Here is a 15,830-nt window from a genome sequence, read left to right on the forward strand (position 1 = left end):
TTAAGGCCCACTCCTGAAAAAGCCCAGTCTGCTCTGGTTGTGAGAAAAATATGGGGCACCTTTCCAACACATTCTCACTCTCAACTCGTCAAATACCACCGCTTAGTCATTGCCCCTCGGTATCGATGACCGACGCACCCGTCTTACGTTACTTTTGGACGTGTCGGGGGCGGCGTGTCAATATACGCTTGTATACATACTGTCCTTTCAAAATAACCTTCCGTTTTCACAGGAACACAAAAGGAAGGACACAACCTCTTCATTAGGGTTAGAAAGCGGTCGTGGTTGAGGTTAACTTCACTGACAAGCGACTCACATGACTGATGATACTAATGAGTCATGTTACCAACGACTCACATGACATAAGTCAACGTTACTTTTAGTTTCACACGGGACACAAACAGTGGTCTCCTGGTTGAAAGTCTTGTTTGTTTGTTTTGTTTTTCATGATGTCCCCTTTAACAAATTTACAAAAATTAGCAATAAGATGGCAGTCCAAAAATTTTTAAAATGTCCCTGGAGCATTAACAGAGCCAAAAGTACAGTTATAGGAAATAACTAGACATATTTTATAACATCTATGAGGTGTAGCAAACCAAACCGAGCTGAATTCCTTCTGTGACAAGGCGGTATAGCTGACAGAAACACAGACTTGGAGAGTGAGAAAGTATAAACGTCGGGGTAAGAGAATCAGAGACTTATGTATTCCCACTGCAATCAGAATGTCTAATTTGCTCCTTGGTCGATGTAGCCAGCTGTGCCTGTGAAACAACTTTGTGCTTTGCACTAATGATGGGACATCTGATGTCAATCGAACAGCAGCAGAATGAAGAATATCCAGATTTGATTTGTGGAAAAAAAAAAAGAAGATTGTCCTGGATTTAACCTGTTCATATGCAGTCAGTCTCATCCATACAGGTGATCATTTCAGCTATCTGACAGATTTTAGTCTCAGATATGTGTTTCTTGTGTGCATACAATTGGGTTAAACTTGGCCTCCGGAAGAATATATTGTACTTCATATTGTGTTGAAATTAGATGAGTGAAACATGAGCGCATCCCCTAATTATCTACATCGCCTGGACTTGTAGAACAACTTGTTGTGGGGACTTCAAACTATCGTCGCCTTCAGGCAGATGGCATCCGATAGTACCACAATTCTCCGGGCTGATATTAGCAGCCAAGCTGATAACATCCATCGACGCAGTCACTGTGACCCAAGTAATGACATCCACCAAAAAAAGAGCCAAGCCCATCGCGCTCTCCCTCCGCACTTATCAGACGTGCATTAAAGTAGTTTCCAAGTACTTTTCTCAATGATGGTGCAAATTGTAGTTGTGAGGTCTCGGTGTGTGAGTCAGCAGTGCAGCACGCACTTTAGCCCGAGCCAGTCCTACTGAGTTGGCTGCCATACAATCCCTCCTAATATAATAGAAACCAATTAACTGAGTGGGTGGCTTTACTCAAATCTTGATTTAAAATGGAGCTTTATTAAAAAGAGTTACAATGTGGCAGCATGCTTAACCTGACTGGTGGCAGAGATATGATAAGGAATGTAATCCCTGAGGCGAGAGCTGATTAGCTTATCCAGTCAGAGTCACAGCTAGTGCGGAATGAAAATGGCTGCCGCCTTGGGGAAAAAATCTGTTATTTAAAGTCTTGACAAAAAAAATATTTTTTTTTTTTGTTTTCGGGGACAGAGAGGACATAGTGAGAGATAGACAGAGCTCAGCTGAATGATTATTATACTGACTTTTACCTGGTTTCTCTTCTAAAGTCACAGCGGATTCCAGTCTGTAAATATGTGATCGGCTTCCTTGATTTAAATTCATCTTTTCTTCTGTCTGTCTATCCGTCTATCTTTGTGTGACTGAGAAGTACTGATGTTTAATGTATAATAATCCATTATGCATTAGGTTTGTTGCTATGAAACATGCCCTTGCTCCCCACACAAGGCTTGTGTTTTATCCTTGCCAGAGCCCCTCGATGTCAATCAAGCAGTGAATGTAAAATGTAATGTAAATGGAGCCGTTGGTAGCAACCTCCAGCTGGCTTGTTTGACTTGGCTGGCCGGCGCTCTGCATTGTAGGTACAGCCATCTTTTTACTCCTGCAGGCTTCCTGTTTGCCTGCTCCTTGTCAGTGTTTATCTATGGATTACACCTTGTCTGCTTGTCTGCATGTCGCACTCCAATTGCTGCCACGTCTTCTTGCTGAACAAGCATCTCTCTTGGATGGGCACTGCGGTGCAAATGAGGGAAACAGCATCTTTTAACACAAAACAGGATTTATAGGAAAAGGTGTTTAGGATTTAGTCCTCGGTTATTTTTTTCTAAAAATATAATTGTGTTCCCTCAAATTGGCAGTATTACATTACTGTAAACCTTTTCTTTCAAGCTGGAAATTTAAATGTGTACAATGGGAAAGTGTGTGTCGCTCCTTATGTAGATTTGCATGAAGAGTTATAGAGGTTAGGGAACTTGGAGTGACTGTGCTCGAGATTATCTTTCCAGATATTCCTGTATTGTGAGGTATGTTAACAGGGTTTTTTACATCCCCTAATCGACTCGGAAGTCCATCCTGGCATCACCGAATCAAATCATAAATATTAAACATGTTCAGTATTTGCGATTGGATATCCTGTTGTGTGTGGGGAACCCCGAGGACAGCCGATGACGCAGTCACATGGGAAAGAACGATAACAACAATAAAGTAGTAAGATGGACCTCAGAAATGGAGGACCAACTTGTTGATTTGTGACAACAACACAAGTGTTTATTTAACGTGTCTCCATGACTTCATCCATCCATCCTTTGTCAATTTTTCAGTATGAAAAGTAGTGCAAAAACCACATTCTTCCTGCCCTTCGTCCACCATGTTTGTTTACACTAAAGTCACGTTTGATCACGTTAGATTTTGCGAGATTTCCATTTTTTTTATCAGGACTCTTCATCATGAATAGAGTCTGTTAGTGTGTGGTGTGCTGCTGTTTTGGCCAAATCGTTGCTCTCCACACACTACAGGGACAAAACTGTTTAATTTAACATAACATGTTATGTGTGGGGTCTCTCACATTTTCAACATCTGTTAAGATTTGAAAAATCTTTAAGTGTACACCAGGCTTAACCCTAACGACACCTTAACCACATACACAACCTTAATCTTTACCTAACCTTACTGTAAACATAACAGTTTCCATACACATATATAGTACAGCGAGATTTTTAAAAACATTTGCATAGAATACAGGTCCAGTATTGATTGATGCTTGTGGTGTAGCGCCAGGGTTGCCCTGAAGCAGAAAACTCACCCACACCTCTTAATTAATACTAGTTGCCCTGGATAATGACCTCGGTATAGCCTATAGAAAAGGTCACAGCTACACCACCGGTGGGCCCCGTTGCATCCTGTGAGCTGTGTTGCTTAAATCGAACCACAGAAATAAATCAATTTTTTTTTCTACCTGGGGCAAAATCCCTGAGACTCCCAGGGCCGGTGACTGTTGCAGTCTGAAGAGATTGGCACTAATGTAAACAACACCAGAGGTCTACAGCCTGGCTAGATGCTGTGTGTAGGAACAGCTGTGCTTTTAGCTAAATGCTAATGTGAGCATGCTCACAATAGCTGTGTTTCCATTCACATATTTTTATACATATTTTGAAGTATCACATTAGAAAAGCTGTATGGAAACGTCAAAATTTGATAAAACTTCCTCAATTACAAAAAAAAGCTTTTTCCACTCGCTTTATGGGGTTTGTCGAAAAAGAGCTTCAACCAAGTTTCATTGGTGGAGGGACCATGTAGTTTTTCCGTAATCCGGCTGACAAACAGACAAACAAACCAAACCAAAATCATAAACTCCCTGGTGGAAGTAATAATAGTATATTGAAGAAGAGTTAGGTGACTTCATTTCAATTTTGCAGGTAGCATATGAGGGAACGAGCAATATTATTTCAATCTTTGATTTTGCTGTTGCTCCTCCAGTGGGGTGGCATGTAACCGTTGGTTAAGTACTTTCCGAACGCTCCGTGACAAGCCGCTATTACGCTCTAATTTATCTTAGTAACAAAAAGTCATGTCACCTCCGAATGAATAAAGTAATGACTTTTTTCATTTCCATGCTGTAATTTCTATTTATTCCCCTTCATTCCATTTGGTCCTGGTCAGGTTCATTTTGTGAACATTACTGCACACATAGCCCGTCTGCGCTGGATAATTGATCAGAGGCTGATATAGGCAGGATAATAACAGACTGTCTGATATGAATCAGTCTCCTTTGCTGTTTATTTCTGTTCTTCTTCTTTATACTTTGATATGAATCTACTAACATTGGTCTGGTTGCTGGATGCAAAACAGGAATAAACACACAATTCTCTAAAATTCTCCAAATCTTATTCCAAATCCCGCTGGGTCAAATAATAGTTCACATTTTTAGACTGACGGGCCATTACTTGATGAAACATCCACTTGACAGAGACTGTATGCTGCCAACATGCACATGGATGCGCGGAGGGCTAATTGCAGGGAGCTGCGGTGGAACGTTGTTCGACACCACCTGCTGTGTTGTAAGTATACAGTAGCATCAGACTACTGAAGATACTAGCTGAGAGAGAACCAGGTCACCGCTTTATTTTGCAACTTGCAAAATTCTCCTCTAAGAACAGATAGCCCTGCATTATTACACTTGGCATACTAGTTCTTTAATCTGGAAGTGTAGGAAAACATTTAAGATTTGAATATGAACATTAAAGAGGACCTATAATGCTCATTTTCAGGTTCATACCTGTATTTTAGATTTCTACTAGAACATGTTTACATGCTTTAAAGGGGCTCGATGTAGGAATCAGAAATTGCCTGTTAACAGTGAAACCTGTGGCTGTTAAGTCAACGACAGTCAGTGTCCTGTTGCTCGTGTTTGCGCTATGTAGACACAAGTGAGCATCGGTCAAAACAGTGAAGCGACACACACGAGACTGAACGTGATTGACAGCTAAAACCACAATATCACTTTATATTTGCTTAGCAATAGCTTACCTGTCCAATAGGAATTTTCCATGAATTAAAGACCCGGCTGATATAAATCCTAGTTTACCCCCGACGTCGGTCACATTCCTGTTTTGCAAGACGGGCTTCACAAGATATGACTTTTTTTTTTTTTTTGTGCTTCTGTGGAGTTTGTGTTGGAGTCTGAGTTGTGGTGGGTGCTGGACGTTTGTAGGCCTCCATTTTTAACCGAACGTTAGCTATTGTTGCACACCGTTAGCCCTGTAGCGGAGATGAAAATAAAGGCACTTGCGAGCGCACATGACGTCACATCCATTGGATTTTACCGGAAAAAACGTCCCAGATTCTTCACATTTAAAGCAGTCTACATGCTGATAAAGGAAACCCAGAAAGTCGCGTAAGATCTCATTTTTTAGGTTAGGTTAGAACCTGTTCACACATTGGCAATAAATAACGATGAAAAAATGTTTATACGTATAAAAACTTACATACAGTCCCTTTTAATTTAAAGAAAAACAAACAAAACAACTCTCATACCGGCTGTGCTGCAGCAACTCTTTTCATCCTCTGTCTGAAACGCTCTGTTTTAGCTCCCTCTAAACTAGCCACTAGGCAGGTATTACGCAAATGTGTTACTTGGTGACATCACCATGTTACGGAAGAAAAGGCGGGACTTCAAGCAAGGTGTTTCAGACAGTTCAGGAGCAGTGTTTCTGTGGGGAAAGGTAACTCTCTTTGGTGTGGACTTTGCAGACCTTTTACATGCACAACAAAACTATATACCACACTAAAGGAAAGGGAAAAAGCACAATGTATAATAGTTCCTCTAATAACTTGATCTCTATTACAAGAAACCAATGAGTGCAACAATAAAAAAGAAGAATGCACTTCACTATGATAATTAATGCTAAAGGAAAACTAACCGTATGAGGCATAGGGGTCACAGGCGTACAGTAGAAAACTTTAATTAGATGTAATAAATATTCTATATTCTTGTTGTGAGATCACAAGGTGGGACAAAGAAGGAGAAATTAATCTTACGAGGGGAGTTTTGACATCTGTTTATACCATTAATACCTCGCATATGAGCTAATAAAATAACCTCACGTGTGAACTTCATTTTGCCTTCGAGCAAAAACACTGGATGTAACATGAAGGAAATTAGTGGTGATGGGGTACCCCAGGGGTTAGTGAAGCAGCGCTATAAATGCTGAAATCCTCTGATGGAAATGCTCATACCAGCTGTAGGCCAAAAGACTGTTGGGAGACAAATACTAAATAATAATTTCACTGTTGCCTCAAGCTCATTTTAAGATTCTCTGCATTTTTTGGCATTTGAGGAATTAATTCTTACATCTTAACATTTTTAGTTCAATAATATTTTAATTTGTCGTGTCTACACAGGAGGCGTTTCAGCCACGTTTTGTAGTCGTCCGTATCATGTGTTTCCATTTGAATCAATACAGCTGTGAACACAGATACACATTTTAGGCTTCATGTCTATTTACTTCCGCTTTATGCACGTAACGGCAGCGATTGCATATTGGGCTCTGAGTGCTGCCAAAACACGGGTGACCTACACACACGTCTAAAACGCATCCTGTGTGCTGATGGAGGATTGAAGCTGCTACTGATGTGCTGTTTTCATCACACAGCCTGTATAGACATTATGTTTGAGCATCAGAATCCGGGTCTGGTCCCAATAAAAAAAACAACAACAATCCTAGGTTCTTTAATGGACGGATTATGAGATAATGGGCTCCTGGGCATGTATGCATTATCTTTGATTCGGTAGAGCCCATATTGCATGTTGTTAATGCTGAACTAGACCTGAACATCCTACACACTACCTGAGGGGTAAACACTCCGTTTGAAAGTGTCAAGATCAATCCATTCTCACTCCCAACTAGTCAAATACCACAGCTTGTTCAGCATCCCTAGGCTTCAAACTATGACGCTCTAGGTACCCCTCTGGTGTCAGTCTCTTTGCTTCTATACTCTTTGGCTAAAGGGTGCCTTGGTGCGTCGTATCAGACGCCAAGGGGCGCTGACCAAGTGGCAGTATTTGACAAGTTGGGAGTGACAGCGGGTTGTCATGATAGCTTTTTCGTGTGACTAATGCAAAGTGAATGTTTAGGCTACTTCTTCATTTTGTGCGGCACTTCGTCCCGAGATCTTAATGGCGGTCACTTGTCACAGAAGGGTCTGACTTTGGGCCCCCCTGACTCCCGATGGCCCCTGGGCTCGTGCCTGGTGGGTCCTTTGGGCAAACCATCTTTGAAGTCAGACCAGGATTGACGGATGCTTATTGGTTGCAGGAGAATTTCATCTGAATTTTTATTATTCACATAGTTCTTACTGAAATTTGAATAATACTTTATTTTTTGTTCAACTTTGAGTGCAGATATTAAATCTATTTTATTGTTCTTTTACATAATGCATTTGTAATTTCGACCTTGTCTATAAATGGAGTCTTATAACAGGACATAAAAAGAAACATTTCATTCTGACGTGCGTATTTGTTCGAGAAAACCCTCCACAGCTCCAGACCATGTGGGAAACATATGTCTTTTAAAAATGGTGTAAAAAATCTCAAGGAAGCCTGACTTAAATGACAGCAGTCATTCTTTGAGAGCAGGTAACATACCGTATTTGTAAAAATGATGGACATCTAATTTTGGAAAAGAGCCTTGAAATTGCTAAGCTGCCCGCACTTGTCCCGTCGCTCTCTGCGTGTTGAAGTGTAGTGAAGCTGACAGGAACCACATTCTTACCTGTACACCTGTCTCACTAACGACTCTGAAGTTGCTATCTCCCACTGGCTCTTTCTTTGCCACCATTCTAGTTGTTCTTCCTGCCTTTAGTTTCCAGGAGTCGATGTCCTTAATCGTTGTGGAAGTGCCACTTTTCACTCGACGTTTGCTGAATCGCTACTCCATTTTCCAGGAAGAAAAAAAACTAATTTTATTCACTTTTCACTGGTGGAAATTTACAAGAAGCAGCTAAGTTGTTGGTTTGTTGTCGGAGACGCATTGAGTATTCAAACATGAGGAAGGAAATGACGGAGCGACTCTACAATAACAATAAATGCACTCATGCAAACACATCCCAAACACACTCATACAGCCAATTTTCTTGCCTCCTGAAAAGGAAAGAGGCCTATTCCGGGGCTTTGGCCTTTATAATGCTCCCTCTCATTTCTCCACAGTGCTGTTTGTCCTCTCAGCTGCCTCCCTGCCAGCCAGCGCTGCCTCTTCCACTCCCCTGCTTCTCCTGCTATTCTGGCCAAGCTAAGCCACAACTGTCCCACATGCCATGTCTGCTGGATGTGTGAACAAAGCTCGGAGGGAGCCAGGCGAAAACGGACCTCTTAAGTGAGTCGGACGCAGTCAGGCGGGACGGCTGGAAATGTCTTCCCCTTTGATTCCTCGGGGAACAGAGACGGAAAACAAATGGAGTCTGACTCCCTTATTTTCTCAAGGTCCTGCAAGTGACCTGCCGGTGCTGCGGAACAAGGGCCGGAGTGCTGATGTTCGCCGCCTGGCCGCCGAGCTGTCCAGCGGTCTGTCAGACTGGCACAATGGAAAGAGCCCCTCAACCCCCCCATCCCCCATTCCTCATCCCCATTCAATCCCAGCCAGAGCCCACAGCACGGCCTCCTCAGTGGCACTCCTGACAACTCAGTCGGCCTACTCACACGGCGATGACCCGGCGAGTAATTGGTCGATAGAAGTCGGCAGAGATCGACTTGTGTGGCTTTGCAGACGCTGATGACTGTTCGCCCTCGCTGCGGACGCACATGCCTGCTCCGAAAAAAAAAAAAATACAAGATCCTGAGGGATAAAACGGATTTCCGCAGAGAAGTAAAAATAGCCAATGAATAATTAATGCAACAATAACAGCATACATGCACTCCCATTTATCTCATCATCCCACAGTGGGAATGTGCACATAATAAGAATATTATCTGTCTGCAGTGTGGCTGCCAACAGGCTCGGCCCATTTGGCTGGGAAGTAACAGAGGAGTTTGGCGAGCAGTTATCGCACCGCTGCATCTCAGCAACTGGATAGCTGATTCTGGCAGATGAATACAGGATTTCCATCTTAACACATCAGAGCATTAAGTCTGGATTCAGCATTGTGTTAATTATCCAGATCCTAAGAGAGACAGACAGAGAGAGAGGGAGGGAGGGGGAGTTACAGGTAGAGGTTCAAACACATGGCGCATGATGTATGTACACATGCAGAAAAAACACACATAACACACACTCTCTGCGGGGTTATGCAGCGTACATGCTGCTCCTCTGTTCTGCGCTGTTTAATACAAACCAGATTACAGAGTGAGACCAGTGTCCCGATTCACAGGCGGGGGCTTCAGCGTCTCTCTCAAGGACACTTTGACGGGAGACATGGCTGATAATTGGCACAAACTGGCTGCAGAAGTTATTGAACGCATGAGATTACAGCGAGAAGAGGTTTTTCAGGCCACCTTACTAGTTTGCAACAACAAACACATTTAGAAAGAACTGTATGCTGCCTAGGCGCCCCGGTTCTTCTCCTGGTGGAGCGGGCGCCCATGTGCTAGGGCTGGGTCCTTGTCGCGGCTGCCCAGGTTCAGGTCTGACTTGCGGCCCTTTGCTGCATGTCGGCCTCTCTCTCTCTCTATAATATCACTATCAAATAAAGGCAAAAGCCAAAAAATAATCTAAAGAAATAAAAAAAGAAATGTATGCTGCCTGAATATAATGAATGTATTTGTTACTATAAAGTTATATTGAACGGTGTGATGGTTTAAAAGCTATGACAACAAAAAATTATGTACACTGTAGATCACTTGTACTCACTTAACTCGTTTTAAAGATTCTCTATATGATATTCAGAGCATTAATATAACATCAAACAACTATTTGCTATGTACAGATATGTAAGGGATAATGTACAGCAAGCCGACTTGAAGCGGAGGGGTCTTGCATCGCCCTGAAGGGGTTTATTTTTTAACAATGACCCACTTGCTGTACATTATCCCGCTTATTACACGGCTACTTACTTAAGAAATCAATAATTGGACATAAAACGGTCCGCCAGAGTCCCACATCAGAACTGTGCCCATAGCAAAGGTCTGTTATATATAGCAACGGTCTGCTATAAAGAAATAACAGAATCGAGTATTCAACAAAGCCATGTAATAAAGTGGAGTAATGTCTACCTGAGCAGAGAATGAAGTCTCTCTCCCACTGTATGTGTTGTAATCTGAGCTTCTCTGTGCTTTGTTGACATAACCGGGTTTGCCACGCGTGCCTTTAAGTGCATGTGAGCGCCTGGCTAGCTCACGGCCGTCACTCTGCACTGCTCTCATACGGCAGTTACAGATGATAACGCCGTCCCGACAGATGGCGTCGTCGCGGAAGCATAGCACCCACCCTCTGGTTCCCTCTCAGGTAAACACTATTAGCTCTGTCAGCACTTTTGCCATTGTCTGCACAGTTAGCACCAGCTCAGCCGTCACCATGTTGAGAGCCGTGCGGAGGCAATAGAAATGCTCCCAATCTGGCATTTGGCACCTTTAAAATAAGTACAATGAATAATAGTGTTTTTTTTTATTCATAATGAATGAATGAATGTTTTGACTGAACGCATCTGCATCTTTCCCCCCTGTTGTTTTCCATATATGGTTATGTTTATGCACTCAAAGCACTTTGTTAAAGCTGCTATACTCAATATTTTATATGAAGAAAGAAGACATGGCTATGTGTAAAGCTTTTTGCTTGAAGTGATGAACCCACAGAGAATGATTACCCAACTTTTCTTCAGATCTACAGCGTGTTTTTACGCCCCACAACATCACTGTTTTGGTTCACTCTCACAGCTCTCATTTGCGCCATTTTCAGATGCTGTTTTGAGCAAAAGTACCAACAAATAGCTGGTGAACATAGTGGCGCATTCAGCACATAAATAGCCAGAGTTGGTGTTGGTGGGGACCAAAATAGGAGTGAATATTTGACTTAAATTAATCAGGCGGCCAGATAAAAATTTACCAAATTAACCATTTGTTAACACGATCGCCATATCAACGTAAAAGATGATAATATTGTGTTTACAGCTTGTTGTGGCCAAAAAATCTGTTGATGCAGATTTAAGGTTTTGGGAAGGTGCAGGTCTTGTTTAAATATTGAAAAAGTAAAGCTCACTTCAAGCACATGTTTACTTTTTTAAACAAAAACCATCAACTCTATCCTTTTTTACAAAACAATTCTACCTTTTCACACCTGGATCTGCCCAGTGTGACCTCAATCGTTGTGTTTGTGACTCCGGGTGAGCTCCCACTTTCACTGCTAGCTGAGTCATTTAGGTGTTAAACACATCGCCTAATGGCACCTCGACAGGAGACGAGCGTGTGATTCGAGCATTTTGCTCTCATTTTTCCGGCCCAAATTATCCCAGCAGGTCACAGATTTGAATACACAACCTTATGCTCACAAAGCCACATCTTTAAAGCATTTCAGGGGTCTCTTCACTGCAATCGCACAGCCAGCGAGCTAATTGTGAGCTATCCAGAAATCACTTGTTATTCATTTTTTATTCTCTTTCTCTCCACAGTAGCCTCCAGGAAGCATAAAGAGCAGCTCAAATCCTGCAGAGACGGGAAGTGAACGTGGGGAATTTTGATTGCAGTGTCAGTAACACTCAAAGCTATGTTGGTCCAGTACAAAGAGAGCTTGTCAGGTGGATATCTACCCAGTCTTAAAATAATATCAGGAATCAGGTTTGAACTTTTAAAGATTCCTCGTGTTGCTGCTGTTTTTCTGCAGAGGGTGGAAGTTCTTTTGAAAAATTCAGCAAAGCGTTTCAAAAGACGAGGTTTGTGTAACAATGTGCACATCCTGTTTCTTCGAGGTTGAAACGCTGGATCATTCTATTGTTTTGAGCCTTATTTTATAAACGATTTTTAAAAGCTCACCAATGTAAGTTTCGAGCCCGCTCACTGTTTCCATAGACCACTGCTCATGGTCACATTTATTAAACGTTCATTTGGTAATCCAAGTGTAGCACCACTATCAAAATTCAACTGGAACCTATTGATCTTTGGACACACTTAGGCCCCGTCTACACGTATACAGATGTTTTAAAAAATTTATATTTTCCCCTTCATATAAAAAAGAAAGATCCGTCCACACGACCTTCATTTTACAAAATCTGTCCACAAGGAGTCCAAACACTCGCTGTAATATTTACAAGTCACCACAAGTGAGATCACAAGTTAAGGGTCAAGGAATTTTGTTACCACCCATCTCTCTCCCTTTACTTCGGCTTCATTACAGTCAATTGGATAACAGTTATTGTTGGTGTTGCTGGTCGAACTGCATGACTGTCATCACTCTGCTGTCATCTCAACTGTCTCTTTACATGCATAAATGACAAAAGGGAGGTTATTCAGGTTTATGTCCATAGCCGTTCTGAGTGCTCCACACTTCGCCCTCAATCGCCCAAAAGCTCATTCAGTCACCATTCGGCCTCGACATGTTTAATGTGTTCTTGCTTTGGCCTCCTGTACTGTGACTGGAACGTGTTTAAATGCAAAGTAGTAATTTGTCCGAGCAGTGCTAACAAAACGTAGTTGTTATTGTTTCTGGTGCATGCTAAGGTAACATTTCATTTTACAGGTCGGCAAATTTCATGGTAATTATGTGATAATTAGCAAGTAACCTATTTGAAATTTCTTTGGAATTACTCCCATTACCCCAATATTTACCTCAAAATTGATCGAAAATTACTTTATTATAAACATTATTTAAAAATGATATTCCGCTATTTCCCAATAGTTGGTAATTTAATTAATACATTTCCAGGAAATCAAAGAAAAAGTTAATTGATATGCTTATTTCCATGTCTGCTGATAAATAGATAATAATTAGCAAATAACTTATTTAAAATTTCTTAAAAAACTCCCTAAATCATTACATTAGCTACCAGGTTACATTTGTGTAGACAATAAGTCACAGAATAGTGAGATTTGTGCCTGATCAGAAGAGTCTTCTATTAGTTTTAGTATTAGTTTTCGACCTCCGATGAAGAGCAGTGCACAGCAGCTTCTCAAGCCTAAGGGCCCTATTTTAACCATTATATGCTATTTTAGCATATAATTATTAAATACTGTATATGATAAAGTCATTATCGATCAATTTTGAGGTAAATATTGGGGTAATTTGGCAGTAATTCCAAAGAAATGTCAAACAGGTTACTTGCTAATTATCACATAATAATTACCATGAAATTTGTGGACCTGTTAAATGAAGTGTTACCTAATGTGTTCTCTGCTTTGTCCTCCTGTGACTGTAACATGTTTCAAATGTAAAGTAGTAATTAGTCCGAGCAGTGCTAACAAAACGCAAAAAAGCCGGTAGTCCGCCATCTTTGTTATTGTTTCTGGCGCATGCTCATTACACAAAGCAACAATGGGCATGCGCCAAATGAGGAGCGGATGTCATCGTTTCCCAAAACGGCCATTTTACACGTCCACACTGATACACAGTAACCAGAGTTTTTAAAAATCTGCACTTTAGAAGGCATTTTTAAAAATATATACGTGTAGACAGGGCCACAGACTACCACTGGAGAATAACTAGATTTAAGTTAATTCCCTATTATTCATACACACAAGTGAAACCGAGTGATATTTCCAATTATTTCCCTTTCAGAAACCTGCTCAAATCATTTTTTCCTCCTCCGAGGCTGTCACGCAACAGGTCTGGCAAGGACATTGCCGCTGTCACCGACTCAAACGGAGTGAATGACGCCGCGGTGTCAGGGCTCTGCTAATTTGAAACGTCTAAAAACCTTTGTGCCTTGTTCAAATCGATCAACGCTTAAACGATAAATTGAATCTCTATACTGTTCTGACCAAAACCAAACTTGATTAATCCATTTTTAATCAGTCGGTGGCAGGGAGGCGCCTTGATGTTTCATTTAACCCAGGCTGACGGCTGTCATGCCTTTGTCAGATGAGTCCCGCTCAACACTGAGACCGCGGGGTTGGAGACAAAAAGAAAAAGGCCGGAGATTTTCTAATAATTTCACCGTTTCAAAAACCCATTTGACGCCCAGTATCGCCTGCGTAGGGGACACTTGAGTGCTTACGTGTATTGTAATAGTGGTGGTGTGTTTGCGTAGGTTGCTCTTAAAGAATGACCACCTTAAAGCAGCCGGCTCCCTCCAGTCGCCGTACAGTAGGTGGGCGAGATAACAGTCCAGCTAAGGAGAATTGCTTCTAATTATAGATGACAGACACAGACTCCCCTGGCGTCCTCCTCCTCCCAGTGGCCATGCTGGGAAGAGAAACTCTTCAAAATAAAGGAACCTCTGCCCTCTCATGTTGCAAAGTAAGAAGCTAAATGCAATAGGAGGCCCAGTGATGTAGTGTCTACTGAATATAGAAATAGTTGTTCTATTATTAAAGCGAGATATGGCAAAAGGCTGTAGTGAGTTTGCAGTCTGTGGTGGAAAGTAAGAAATGTACTTGAGTGTAAATTCAAGGAAGCCTGTTATACTTTACTTGAGTATTTTTATTTCATGCTACTTTATGTGGTATACCTTTATGAAATATGATGGGACAGCAATTATGGGAAAAAAGAAGAGTTATAAAGTCAAGAAACTCAATCACTCATGTCAGCAGCGTTGCCTGATTGGGCTGTTTTTTGGCCAATTACGCCATCTCTGTAATGGCTTTGTGTCTTTTTGTGTCTCTTTGTGGTCATTTTGTGTCTCTTTGCAGTCATTTTGAGTCCCTTTGTAGTTGCTTTGTGTCTCTGTAGTCATTTTGTGTCTCTTCTTTGTTGCGTTTGTGTCTGTTTTTGGTTGTTTTGTGTGTCTTTGTAGTCATTTTGAGTCTCTGTGTAGTTGCTTTGTGTGTTGTTGTAGTCATTTTCTGTCTCTTTGTGGTTGTTTTATGTCTCTTTGTAGTTGTTTTGTGTCTATTTGTGGTCATTTTGAGTCTCTGTAGTTGCTATGGGTCTTTTTGTAGGCATTTTGTGTCTGCCAGTGTTACCAGATTGGGCCGTTTTCTGGCCAATGACGCTACTTTTTTTTATCTAATTAAGCGGGTACAATTTGTTTTGTGCAGGTTGTAATAATTTGGGCAACTTTTTGTACCATTTAGACAGTTTCCATTAGGCTATATTTCAATAAATCGTCCCTTCCTCTCCTCGAGTAGCATGATTGAGACTGACGGTTCAGCTCGACACGCACTGACTGATAACTGATGACCGTCAAAACCAAATATAATTTCAGTTTTATTACCACTAAGCTGAAGCTTTTTTTTCCTTTGCAAATTATTATTCTGTCACAGCTCTGTGATAAAAGACTTGTAGGAACTTACATCTGTTCATATAGAGTGTTACACTAAACTATCTAAATGTTCTTTTATTACTTTTATATTTTTCATCAGTGCAACCATGATTTTCATTATGCTGATAAAACTGATTATTTTTCTTATTGCTCATTTATGTATCTCATCCTCAGTATAATTGATTAATCACTTTAGGATGAGGACTAACTAACACGTAAATTTCATTTTGAGATTCATTGTAGTTGCTTTGAGTCCCTCTGTAGTTTTGTGTCACTTTGTAGTTATTTTGTCACTTCGTAGTTATTTTTTGTCTCTTTGTAGTTGCTTTGTGTCTCTTTGTAGTTGTTTTATGTCTCTTTGTAGTCATTTTCAATCTCTTTGTAGTTGCTTTGTGTCTCTTTGTAGTTGTTTTATGTCTCTTTGTAGTCATTTTCAATCTCTTTGTAGTTGCTTTGTGTCTCTTTGTAGTTGTTTTATGTCTCTTT

The 15,830-nt window shown here is 41.1% G+C and overlaps 1 protein-coding gene across 7 annotated transcripts in view; it reads left to right on the forward strand.

The window, feature by feature from the left end:
- Positions 1-10,285: 10,285 nt before the first annotated feature.
- The window catches only part of ntrk3b (neurotrophic tyrosine kinase, receptor, type 3b), a 241,698-nt gene continuing 236,153 nt past the window's right edge, over positions 10,286-15,830 (forward strand). For 6 of the 7 annotated variants that reach the window (XM_074661256.1, XM_074661274.1, XM_074661282.1 and 3 more), the window contains exon 1: positions 10,286-10,441. The gene's annotated coding sequence lies outside the window, so the exon portion shown is untranslated. Of the gene's footprint in view, positions 10,442-11,600; positions 11,727-15,830 lie in introns of all 7 variants that reach the window. The other variant, XM_074661265.1, reaches the window with a different exon arrangement.

The sequence above is a fragment of the Sebastes fasciatus genome, chromosome 2 (genome assembly GCF_043250625.1).
Source record: "Sebastes fasciatus isolate fSebFas1 chromosome 2, fSebFas1.pri, whole genome shotgun sequence".
NCBI classification, from domain to species: domain Eukaryota; kingdom Metazoa; phylum Chordata; class Actinopteri; order Perciformes; family Sebastidae; genus Sebastes; species Sebastes fasciatus.